This window comes from Carcharhinus amblyrhynchos, chromosome 13 (genome assembly GCF_965287045.1).
Source record: "Carcharhinus amblyrhynchos chromosome 13, sCarAmb.v2.hapA, whole genome shotgun sequence".
Taxonomy (NCBI): domain Eukaryota; kingdom Metazoa; phylum Chordata; class Chondrichthyes; order Carcharhiniformes; family Carcharhinidae; genus Carcharhinus; species Carcharhinus amblyrhynchos.
In genome coordinates this window covers 34,033,347-34,046,534 of record NC_137336.1, presented here as the reverse complement: position 1 = coordinate 34,046,534, position 13,188 = coordinate 34,033,347, and the positions used below count along the sequence as shown (strand labels likewise).

The window sequence follows — 13,188 nt, the reverse complement described above, 5'->3', positions numbered from 1 at the left end:
AACTGCTGGCGAGGCATTAATTGTGAGGGTTTCTTCACTTGGCTAACACACTCTAATCCAAATCCCTCTAAACACCTGATAGTTTATCAAAGTTTCTACCCATCTCTGTGGTTCGACTCTGGCCCTCCTTAGGCTTTTTCTCCTTACTTCTGAGGATGAACTTTCATTGACATCTAAGGCAAATGCCACAGAGGCCAGAAATCTGAGCTAAAAACACTGCTGGTTGGTCAATATCTGTAGAAAAGACAATATTAACATTTTTTCAGAACTGGAAGATATTACAGATAAACATCATTTTAGAAGGAGCAGAACACAGTGTAAGGGGAGGGTAAAACAAACACACACAGACATACACACAAGAAGCAATAGAATGACCTTATTCAGTGGAAAAGAGATGACTCAATGTCAGAACTGGTATTACCAAGTGACAATAGAAATGAGAGAAATAAAATAAATTAAAGGCATTTATAGAACACAGAGAATGTATGAATAGCCAAAGGCATGGGTGAAGCATTTTATCGACCTCTTTTAAGGTCAAACCAAATAAACAAACTCAAGTTAAATCAGGGCTAAGTAAAAGGGGCAGCTCCCCAAAAGGAAGAGGAACAGCCTGAACAAAATCAAAGTACAGGGAACTTAAAAATGTCAAATTAAAATGTAATTATTAGGGTCAATATGCACTCCAGCCCCTGCAGTGCCCAACGGGTGCGGAAGGCATCAACTGCGCCCGTGGACACCGCATGCTCCCTCTCCAGAGACACCTGGCCACGAACGTAGCCACGGTAGAGGGGCAGACTGTCAGGATGGACGGCCCCAGAGCACTTTTACTGAAAATGTGAGAAACTGGTAGAGCAGAACAAACTTGAATGACTCAGCAACTCTGGAAAAAGAAAATGACGATTAACACCAAGGGTGCAACTATCCAACCAGCTTTGTGTTTCAATGGAATCTCTTCAGCCCAATCACTGAACTGATAGAGCTCCTCCACATCAGACCATCCTTGCCAAAGAGAAAATTGAAGCTACAATTAAAGGACACAGGAATTAAAATAAACGTTAAAGCTGAAGGCTCAGTTGAAAGAAACAATGCTATTCCCTGAGTTTTTGTTGAGCTCCAGTGGGCTTGTGTAGGTAGCAAAAGGTAAAGACAGAATGAAATGAGAATTGAAATGGCCAAAGATAGGGAATTCAAGAGGCTGGATTTTTAAAAAAGGTCAGCGTCTGGATTAGAAGTGGACGAGTCCACAATTTGGCTCTGCCGGTTCCCTGTCATGATTGGAACCTTGAGCCAATTTGAAAGAGGCTAGCTTGGGGTCAGATTGGCTGTCTGCTGGCAAGTATGGTTAGCCAATTTAGGCAAATTAGATATAATTAATTCATTGTATTTTCAGTCAGCAATACAGGCAACCCATAATCCAGGCCAACACGGTGGCTCAGGTTGGGAAGGGATTCACAGGCAGCTGAGGCATTCCAAAAAATAAAATTAATTTACCTGCCTGTCCCTTCTTAACTGTGGTGTCACATTGACAGCTCCCACCTCGGCTGATGGAGCTGCTGATCTGAGTGTTGAAAGGTCACCAGTTGGCCCTTCAGTTTTGTGAACCCACCCATTGGACTAGCTCCCTGGCTTTTAATTGGCTGAAATGGTGTGTCTAGAGAAAGCTGTTTGGGGATGCGACCTGTGCCCAATGTCCAGTTCCCAATCCTGATTAAAAATTCAGCCCAAGGTTGCATTTGTGACAAAATGAAGGTGGTCAGTAAAGCCATCATTATACCTTCATTGAGCTGCCCATTGTAAATGAAATCTATGAGCAATAAGCAGTATGGATGATTGACCGAAGTACAGGTGCTTTCTCACCTAAAAGGAGTGCTTGGTGTCCTGGACAGTGGTGTGGAAGGAGGTGAATGGGCAAGCGTTGCCTCTCTTGGACTTTCACAGCAAGGTGCCAGAGGAAGTAGAGCAGGTGTTAGGAAAATAGAAGAAATAATTATGGTGTCACAAAGAGAATGGTTCCTTCAGGAGGTAAGGAAGAGAGGTAGAATATATATGGTGCTGGGGTCATGGTGGAAATGATAGATGATGATCTGTCAGAAGATATCAGCCATGACTCAGTCCAATTTCAATTAAGGGCTGAAAGGGATGAGGGAATTTGCTTGAGGGTGAGTTGACCTCTGACATTCTTAGGGGTTGTTATAGTGGCCTCAAAGGACACTGGCTGTAATTAATAGAACTCATATGGGCTTCATGGACTGTTTCCCTATTAAATGAGTAGGACAAGTGGAGTTTAAAACCTGCGCTCACAGCCTGGACTGGGGATTATATAGGGTCTTGTGCTGTAAGCTGTAAACTCAGCCATGAAAAACACTGCTGCTAGCAGTATAGGACAACAGCTTGAGGCTATCTTGGAGCCCATTCTTCCAGACAACAGAGAAACAATCTCTGAGATGGAAGTTGAGGAAGCGGCACTCCGAGTGAAATCAACCCTGAAGAGGAACCCGTGTCACTGATCCTTCGACTTTCTTTCCAAAAATGGAAGTCCCCAATTAGATTCATGCCTCCAGACCTGGCACCACCACAACTTGCCTTTAAACCGGTTGCCAAGTGACGAAAAGAACTCCTTCCCAGTGGGTGTACTGGGGAAGCTATGGACCAGAGGGGCAGGAGTGGGATGTTATGATGCATATGAAGGACATGGGACATCATTAATAATCTTCCTGTGGGCTTTGTGGAATACAAGTTTCCCTACTGAGCGAGTGGGAGCTTGCCCAATGAGAGACGAGTGGCAGAAGTTTAAAACCCACACTCACATCCTGGAATGTGGGTTATGTAGGTCCAGAGCACAGGCCTTAATTTGTTGAAAGCCGTGGACATGACCCTTTTCTTTGTTTGAATAAAACAGTGTTGCACCAGAGGACTGGCCTTGACAAAGTTACTACAGGGGGGAATGGGTAGGAGTGGAGAGGATGCAGGAAGTAGTCAGTGGTTGTTCAAAGAGGAAGAGATAGGGTATTGATTAGGAATACAAAATGTATGAGGGGAAATGGTTGATACGAAGGAGTACGAAACATGGTAGGTATGATAGAACAAAGACAAAACTCCAGCTCTTGTGGAAGAAAGCTGGTCAAGCTTATACTTCCCTTGCAAACATTTACCCTGAATTCAATCTTGGCGGTTGGTGACTTCTTTTTCCACCACATCATATTATACCACAAACACTATCACCCCTGTTCTGTGCTATTCCATAGTTCACCTGACAAAGAAAGAGAAACAGAATAAGAGGAAAAATGAGAGTAATGGGGAGAAAAGAAAAAGGAAAGAGCTGCTGTGCAAATAGCATGAACCACAGCAATGTGATTGATTCTTAAATGTCCTTTGAAATGGTCTGGCAAGTCACTCAGTTGATTTCAACCACTACAAAGAAAACAAAAAGGAATGAAACCAGGCAGACCACCTGGATTAACCTGGGCACCTGAAATGATAGCAGCACACCCAGCCCTGTTGACTCTGCAAAGTTCTCTTTACTAATATCTGGGGGCTTGTGCAAAAATTGGGAGAGTTATCTCATAGACTAGTCAAGCAACATCTTGATATAGTCATACTCATGGAATCATACCTTACACATAATGTCACAGACACCACCATCACCATTCGTGGACCTATCTGGCAGAGGTGGCAGCACAGTGGCATATTGTCTGGACGGAGTTGCCCTGGGAGACCTGAACATCGAGTCTGGACCCCACGATATCTCATGGCACCTGGTCCAACATGGACAAGGAAATCTCCTACTGCACCACAACCCGCACCTCCCCCCGCCCCCCCCGCCCCCCCAGCTGATAAATCGGTACTTCTCTGTTTTGAACAGTTGAATATCACTTGGAGGAAGCACTGAAAGTAGCGAGAGTATAGAATGTACTCTAAGTGGGGACTTGAATGTCCATCACCAAGAGAGGCTTGGTACTACCACCACCAACTAAGCTAGCTGGGTCCTAAAGGACATTGCTGTTGGACTGTGACTGCAGCAGATGGTGAGGGAACCAACAAGAAGGAAATACATTCTTGATCTCTTCCTCACCAGACTGCCTTTCATGGATTTGTCCATGACAACATCAGTAGGAGTGAACATCGCCAAGTCCTTGCAGAGACAAAGTCACATCTTCACCTTGAAGATACCTCTCATCATGTTGTGTGGCACTACCACCATGCTAAATGCAATAAATTTTGAAGAGATCCAGCAACTCAAGACTGGGTATCCGTGAGGCATTGTAGCACATAAACAGCAGCAGCAGAATTGTACTCAACCACAATCTGTAACCTCATGGCCTGGCATATCCTCCATTTTACCATTATTACCAAGCCAGGGGGTCAAACCTGGTTCAATGAAGAGAGCAGGAGGGCAAGACAGGAGCAGCACCAAACATAACCTAAAAATGAGGTGCCAACTTGATGAAGTTACAACACGGGCCTACTTATGTGCCAAACAGTATAAGTAGCAAGTAATCAAATGACACAAACATTCAATCCTTTCACCACTGACAAACAGTGGCAGCTGTGTACTTTACAAAATACACTGCAGAAACCCACCAAGATTCCTTAGGGAACACCTTCTAAACCCAGGCCACTTTCATCTTGAAGGACAAGAGCAGCAGATGCCTGAGAACACCATCTGGAGGTTCTCCTCCAAGTCTCCCATCATCCTGACTTGGGAATATATCATCATTCCTTCGCTGTCACTGAGTCAAAAAGCTGGAATTACCTCCAAAATACAGCAGGTGTACCTACATGTCAGGGACTGCAGTGGTCCAAGGGCAAGTAGTGATGGGCTATAAATGGTGGTCCCAGCCAATGAAGCCCACATTCCGTAAATGAAGTTAAAAAAAGACATGTTGAGGAGTTGCCAGTTAGAAGATGATGTTAGAAGGAAAAACAGTTTGTTGGGGCAACATTCTGTTCATTTCATGAAGTTGTCTCTTTCAAAGATCCATACAGAGCAATCAAGTCCAGGTGACCATTAAAATAATGGAGATGGCATTAGCAGTTGTCACTGTAGAAGAATGTTGGGAGCCCACATCATCCTGAGTCATATTCAGCAGCTAGCCAATCCACACCTTTCCTACAAGGGCAGTATCTAGAAAAAAGACAGACAGACATCTCTATGAAGTGATAAATTGTAAACACCAATGTAAGAAATGCTGATAATGCAACAAGCACTAGTGGACAAATACATTCGATCTGGATTTCAGTTTTGAACAAAGACAAAGGACAGCACGGTAGCACAGTGGTTAGCACTACTTCTTCACAGCTCCAGGGTCCTGGGTTCGATTCCCGGCTTGGGTCACTGTCTGTGTGGAGTTTGCACATTCTCCTTGTGTCTGTGTGGGTTTCCTCCGGGTGCTTCAGATTCCTCCCACAATCCCAAAATGTGCAGGTTAGGTTGATTGGCCATGCTAAAATTGCCCTTAGTGTCCTGAGATGTATAGGTTAGAGGGATTAGTGGGTAAATAGGTAGGGATATGAGGGTAGGGCCTGGGTGGGATTGTGGTCGATACAGACTTGATGGGCTGAATGGCCTCCTTCTTTACTGTAGGGATTCTAAGACATTCTAAGTTACTTGCCCTGAGCCACATTCCTGCAACAGAAGATGAATAACAGCACATGCATGGTACTCGAGATTTAGTACAAGGTATGCATGTGCACTCTTGAACACTTTGCAGAATCAAGATATTCTGCAGCATGCATGCTGCACAAACACCAACCTAGCTCGTAATATTGCCATGTTTATACTCCTACCTGCTTAGCTATTAACAAGTACAAACATTATAAAATATTCAGAAAATGTAATGAGCTTCATCCATCTCAAAGCTCAACTCCTACTCAGACAAAATTCCCTCTTTCATGTTATCTCAGCACAAACTTCCCTTGGTCAGCATCTTATTCAATCAGCATCTTGCAATATTGACTTTTGTTATATTTATAGAACTGTAATGACTCATTCAGGAATTCACTCAGCTGTCTTTGCCATGACTTCAATTCAGTTATCACATCTAACTTATTGTTGAGTTAATCTATTCAATTTCATGGCTCAATCAGCACAGTTCTCACAAATCTGAATCACAGAATCTTACAGCATGGCAGGGCACTTAGCCCATCAACCTAATTTAGTCCCACACCTCAGCTGTCTCCCCATAACCCTGCAAATTAGTCATCTTCAAGATTGTGTCATTTTAAAAATTTCTATGGAACCTGATTCGACTATCTTTTCAGACAGTGCAATCCAGATATTAACAATCTTCTGAGTGAATAAGTTTCTTCTCATTTCTCTCTAATAGAGATGCAGAAAGTTTTCAGCAAAAAAAGATGCTATTTGACCTACCTATGCCAGCTGAAACAGAGCTACACAGCCTAATCTCACTTTCCAGCTTTTGGCAGAGCCCTGAAAGTCATTAATCTCTCTGCTACGGGAACTAGGTCCTTTCTATCCTCTCCAGGCCCCCTCATAATGTTGGACACATAAATCTGCTCCTAGCCTCCTCAGTTTCACAAAACCCTATTCTATATGACTTTTTCTTGTAGCTATCCTTGCAAACCTCCTCTGCATCCTCTCCAGGGTGATCACACTCTTTCCTATAATGCGATGGCCTAACTGGTGAGTTATACAGTTCTAGCATTGCCTTCCCGTCTTTTATCCTGTACATCAGCTAATAAAGGAGAGTATACCATATGTCTTCTTAACCATCTTATCCATCAACCGTGCTACCTTCAGGGATTTGTGGACATGCATTCTGTAAATGTCCCTCTGTTCTTCTACATGTCTCAGTATTCTACTTAGTGCCTTTGCCAACTATTTTAAATCTATGCCTTCTGATTACAGACCTACTAACTACAGGAAGTATTTTCTCCATACTTGCTGTATCAACATGCTTCATATCTCTGAAGACCTCTATAAGGTCTCCTCTTAATATTCTCTGTTGCAAGGAGAACAATCCCAGTTTGTTTAATTTCTCAATATAACTGAAGTCCTTTGTCCTTTGTATCATTCTGCTAAATCCCCTCTGTATTCTCTCTGGTGCTTTCACATTTCACCCATAGTTTGATATTCAAAATGGTACAGAATACCCAAGCTGAGGCCTAACCAGAATATTTGTAAAGGTTTAGCATGACTACACTGTGTATTCAATCAATACTCTTGACTGCTTAATCAGCTCTCGGTTTATATAGCCATTCCTTCCACCTCCTATATACTTTGGCTTTTGCATCTACTGTATACGCTGCAGGAAGTTGCCACGTCTTCTTTGGCAGCATCTCCAAAATCCAAAACGTCTGGGGGGAGACAGCAGTGTAGTGGTAATGTCACTGGACTAATAATCCAGGGGCCTGGGATGATATGTGAAGTTGAATTTGAATTGAATTAATAAATCTGGAATATAAATCTCATCCCAATAATGAGTACTATGAAGTTGTCACCTTTTTTTGTATAAACCCATCTGGTTCACTAATTTCCTTTAAGGTCTGGTCTGAGTTACATGTGACTCCCACAGCAATGTGACTGTGCCTTAACTGTGTTCTGAAATGCCTCGAAAGATCACGAACAATTAGGATGGGCAATTAATTCAGGAATGCCCACATTCCATGAAAACATAAAAAAAGTGGAAAGACAAGGGCAAAAAGTGCATGGGAATATTATCAATCCCAAGTTCCTCTCCAAATCACACATCATCCTGACTTGGACATATATTGCTGTGACCCAACAGTATTGTGGGAGTACCACCGCCAAATGCACTGCAGCAGTTAAAAAATAAGGCACCCGCCACTTTCTCAAGGACAACCAGGATGGGCAATAAATACAGGCCTTGCCAGCAATTCCCATATTCTCAGAATGAATGACTACCCAATTCATTTAGACCAGTCACTTACTTTTAGTTTCATTTACGGTATTGGCAATTCATGCATTTGTCAAAAAGCATTTTTTACCTTTCCTCAATCCAAACTCATTCAGTACCTTCCTAAAATTGGTGCCTTAAAGTTATGGATGACACAAAGGCAAATGTCTATAAATTTGTAAAACAGCAAATAAAAGATTTACTGAGTTTTTCCAGCACCTTCTGTTTTTACAAGATTTTACTGCTTTGTTTTTTCTGACCTCAGCAAGGTAATGGCTTGGTGCAACAATTGACAGTTTTACTTGACTACTGAGGTCAACCAGTTCTCTTGTACTTGAACCATGCTGGAATTCCAAATGTGTGACATTTTTAAAATTAGGGTCAGCATGATAATTACTTGTATCAAATAGCCTACTGTGTCTGTAGTCTCACAATCAAGACTTGTCACTTGGGATGCTGAATGGCCTGTTGTATTTTGTAGCATTGTTGTGTTAGTTACTCATTGCATAAAGATTACAGTGGCAGGCATGAAACCATGATTAAGCAGGGAATGAGGCAAGCTCAATGCACTTGGAATGTGCTGATGCCTGTGATCATGGTTTGCCTAAGCTAGGATAAAGAATCAAGGTAATCAATGAGGTTAAATCGGGATTCTACCTAATGCAATTTTTTAAAGCCAACTTGGCCTTTTGGCTAAGATGAATTGTTAGATCATGCTCAGGAGTGGGTGCAATGCCTCATCCTGTTAGCTTGCATTTTGTTTGATCAAGCCCAAGATGTGATGCAATGTCTTGTCAGCTTGGATTTTGTTTGTCCTTCATGTGGAGACCATGATTGGACATAATTTGAATGGGCTTTTTTGATTAGAATAAGTACCAAATAAAAAAAAGTGCCAGTTTTGACTGCATTACTGCAGCATCACATTCCAGCACTGGCATTACAGTGCTAGTGTGTACAGCATTAGTCTCTTCTCTGACGACAATGCCTATTTATCACACCCTCTCATTGTAATTAGTTAATCATCACATAAACTGCAGTAGTAACATCCAAAAATAAAGTCAAAGTGGCACCTTAATTTGTAAAATGCCTATCTGAACATTGAAGCTCCACCTGATGTAGGGGAACATGTAATAAATTTAATATATATATTATTACATCCTCTCATTGAGATCAATAAAGCATAAAGTACAGTTGAAATATCCAAAAGTAAACCGTCAAAATGGCATTTTAATTTGTAATATGCCAAACTGAACATTGTATTGCAGGCTCCCCGATTAAAATGGAATATGTAATCAATTTATATATATGTATATATAGCAGGTCCCCTGATTAAAATGGAATGTGTGGTAAATTTATATATATATAGCAGCTCCCCTAATTAAAATGAAATATGTAGTAAATTTATATATTGCAGCTCCCCTGATTAAAATGGAATATGTAGTAAATTTACATATATATGTAGCACTCCCCTGATTTAAGTGGAATATGTAGTAAACTTATATATACATATTGCAGCTTCCCTGATTAAAATGGACCGTGGCAAATTTTTATATATATATTGCAGCTCCCCGATTAAACTGGAATATGTAGTAAATTTATATATATATATTGCAGCTCCCCTGATTAAAATGGAATATGTAGTAAAAGGGTGATTTGTTGGGAGATGCTGTTCCTCCTTGCAGGCCGACCCCCGAACGCTTTGACTCGCTACCGCTCCCATCCCGGGCTCCATGGCAACGCCCTGCCTGACAGCAGCGGCTGGCTTCCCGATGACGTAACCGCACCGCCCGCCAGCCAATGGCCGCTCAGCTCAGCCCCGTGACGCCGCTTCCGGTAGCAGATTCGGTTGGTGACGCAGCTTGCCTGACCATTCGCGAAGAAAATATCTCGGCGGTGGCGGAGGAGGGAGGGGGGGAAAGCGGACATATACACAACACACACGGAGAGGGGAAAAAGAGTCGGAAGACAGCGCAGCAATTTCGGGAGACTAGCAGCTGCAGCGCTTTTAAAACCGAGTCAAGGCCATATTTTCAGACGGTGACGGTCGGTGACCATCGAGGCCGGAGCGGTGCGTGCCGAGCTCGCGTTGCTTGGGCCCGGACAGGTAATGTGTGTGGGATCAGCCCCGAGTCCCGCGGACTTGTTCGAGCAGCCGCCAAATTAAGTGCCGGCCGCTGGGGCTGCACTGCGCAGGTGCCCCGTGGCTGCAGAGCCGGCAACGGCAAGTACGCATGCGCCACGTTGTCAGCCAGGAGCTGCGGCGATGGTCACTTAGATTGTGGGGGAGGGAGTATCTGTTTGTGGCTACTAGGCTCGGCCAACACTCCTGTATTTGGAGATTTTTTTTCCATAACTGCACCCATCCGTATTGACTTCTGTAAGCATATGCACGTAAAAGACAAACTTCCGTTTGCGTCTTGCAAAACAATAATTGTATCTTGTTTACTGGTGGCCACTTGTGGTTACCAGGCTTGGCCGCTACTTTATCACTTCTACATTTCGAGATGATAGTTCTTAACTACACCTATCCATATTGACTTCTGTACAAACGTATGCGCGTAGAAGACGGATTTAAACAGTATTTTTATTTGATTAGAAAACAATAATTATACTTTGTTTACCGGTGGCCGGAATGTCGCTTTACTGGCGGAAGCCGTGTTACTTTCCTATTGAAAAAAGGAAATCTAGATAGTGGGCCGACAAAAGTTCACTTATTTTGCGCAATAACAGCGTTTTGGTGCAGCTGTCTGTTTTAGTGTCTGTCGGGTGTGATCGTTTCCGTGACCTGGAGTTTTCTTGCTTGCTGCGACCGCCTTTACTTTCATCAACGCCTTCACGCATGCTTGTTTTTTTTGGGTGATGGGGCGATGGAGATTTTTGTAGATCATTCTAGAAGGTCGTCAGGATGTTTTCAGTGGACCACCTTGTACACATTCTCGTCGTGCAAATTTGTTGTGCGCGTTGCCCTCTTTCAGGGAGTTTACATTTAATTTGCAGCTGGGCTTTGGCATCTTAGTAGTTCAGTGGCTGTGAAAGAAACAGCCAATATTTCACTACTTATTGTCTAAATATGTTTAGAGGAAGGCTTAGTACTTTGCAAATAACATTGTTATTTAACATAACTTCTTCCTGAACAGAAATACAACTCAAACAGTGAACGAGGCCCGACTTGGAAATGCTTCAGTTTTGTCCTATTGTACATAAAGATTCTTCCTTTTCCTAACTACGCCCTTGAGATTGTGCTCAGTTTTGAACGGATTTATATGCATGCTAAAACGTTGCAAACGGCACAGAAACAGGCTATTTAGCCCAACTCGTCAGTGCCAGTGTTTATGCTCCAATCGAGCCTCCTTTTCATCTTTTCAGAACTATAGTGATCTAAATCATTTGAAGTGTTCTTCCCCTTGAATGTCACCATTTAAATTGAATACTTAATATGTAACACTATATGCTGCCATTCAAATGATCTTTTCTAGAAACTTGCATCAGGTTTCTATGACAACATGATACATCAATATGAGCTAACAGTATAACTTAGCAGGGCAGATGGTGGCACAATGGTTAGCACTGCTGTCTCACAGCGCCAGGGACCCAGATTCAACACTTGGCTAAGGTCACTCTGCGGAGTTTGCATGGGTTTCCTCCGCATGCTCTGGTTTCCACCCATAGTCTGAAAGATGTGCTGATTAAGTATATTGGCAATGCTAAATTTTCCCTCTATACTTGAACAAGTGTAGGAGTTTGGCGACTAGGGGATTTTACATTAGAACATAAGAAATAGGAGCAGGAGTAGGCCATCTAGCCCTTCGAGCCTGCCCCGCCATTCAATAAGATCATGGCTGATCTGTCGCTGCTCAGTTCCACTTTCCCGCCCTCTCCCCATAACCCTTAATCCCCTCTCTCATCAAAAACCCATCAACCCGCGTCTTAAAAATATTTAGGGAGGCAGCCTCCACCACTTCAACGGGCAGAGAATTCCAGAGATTCACCACCCTTTGATGAAGAAGTTCCTCCTCAACTCCGTTCTAAACCGCCCCCCTTCTATCTTGAGGCTGTGCCCCCTAGTCCTACTGTCTTTTTTGAGCGGGAAGAGTCTCTCCACCTCTATCCTATCCATCCCATTCATCATCTTATGCGTCTCAATGAGATCTCCCCTCATTCTTCTAAACTCTAACGAGTACAAGCCCAGTTTATTCAGCCTCTCCTCATAGCTCAACCCCCTCAACTCCGGTATCAGCCTAGTAAACCTCCTCTGCACTCCCTCCAAGGCCAAAATATGCTTGCGCAGGTGCGGCGCCCAAAACTGCACACAGTACTCCAGCTGCGGCCTCACCAATGCCCTATACAGCTGCAGCAAGACCTCCCTACTTTTATATTCAATCCCCCTCGCTATGAAGGCCAGCATCCCATTCGCCTTCCTGACCTGCTGCACCTGCAAGCTGGGTTTTTGCGACTCATGCACAAGGACCCCGAGGTCCCTCTGCACCGTCGCCTGCTGCAGTTTTTCGCCCCGTAAGTAATAGTCCTTCCTACCATTCTTCCTACCAAAGTGGACCACCTCACACTTGCCAACATTAAATTCCATTTGCCATTTCCTGGCCCATTCGCCCAGCCTATCTAGATCCTTCTGCAGACTCTCCACACCCTCCGCACAATTTGCCATTCCCCTAATCTTGGTGTCATCAGCAAACTTCGACACCCTGCACTCGGTTCCCTCCTCCAGATCATCTATATAAATGGTAAAAAGCTGAGGCCCCAGCACCGACCCCTGGGGCACTCCACTAGTCACCATCCGCCAATCCGAATAGCACCCGTTGACCCCCACTCTCTGCCTCCTATTTGACAACCAATCCTCTATCCGCGCTAACACCCTACCCCCAACTCCATGTCCCTTGACCTTCTGCAATAACCTCTTGTGAGGTACTTTGTCAAACGCCTTCTGAAAATCTAGAAAGACCACATCCACCGGCTCTCCTCTATCCACCGCCCTAGACACATCCTCATAGAACTCCAGTAAATTTGTCAGACACGACTTCCCTTTAATGAAACCGTGCTGCGTCTGCTCTATCAAGCAATTCCCTTCAAGATGCCTCGCAATTTCCTCCTTAATGACAGATTCTAACATTTTACCTACCACAGACGTTAAACTAACCGGCCTATAATTCCCCGCCTTTTGCCTGGCACCCTTCTTAAACAACGGCGTAACATTAGCCGTTTTCCAATCATCCGGCACTTCCCCGGAATCCAGCGACGTCTGGAAAATAACCACCAAGGCATCCACTATCACCTGCGCCATTTGTTTCAGAACCCT

General features: G+C 43.6%; 1 protein-coding gene across 2 annotated transcripts in view; it reads left to right on the top strand.

The window, feature by feature from the left end:
* The first annotated feature begins 9,740 nt into the window (after positions 1-9,740).
* Positions 9,741-13,188, top strand: part of fam13b (family with sequence similarity 13 member B) — a 112,331-nt gene continuing 108,883 nt past the window's right edge. For both annotated transcript variants that reach the window (XM_080201505.1, XM_080201504.1), the window contains exon 1: positions 9,741-9,981. The gene's annotated coding sequence lies outside the window, so the exon portion shown is untranslated. The remainder of the gene's footprint in view (positions 9,982-13,188) is intronic.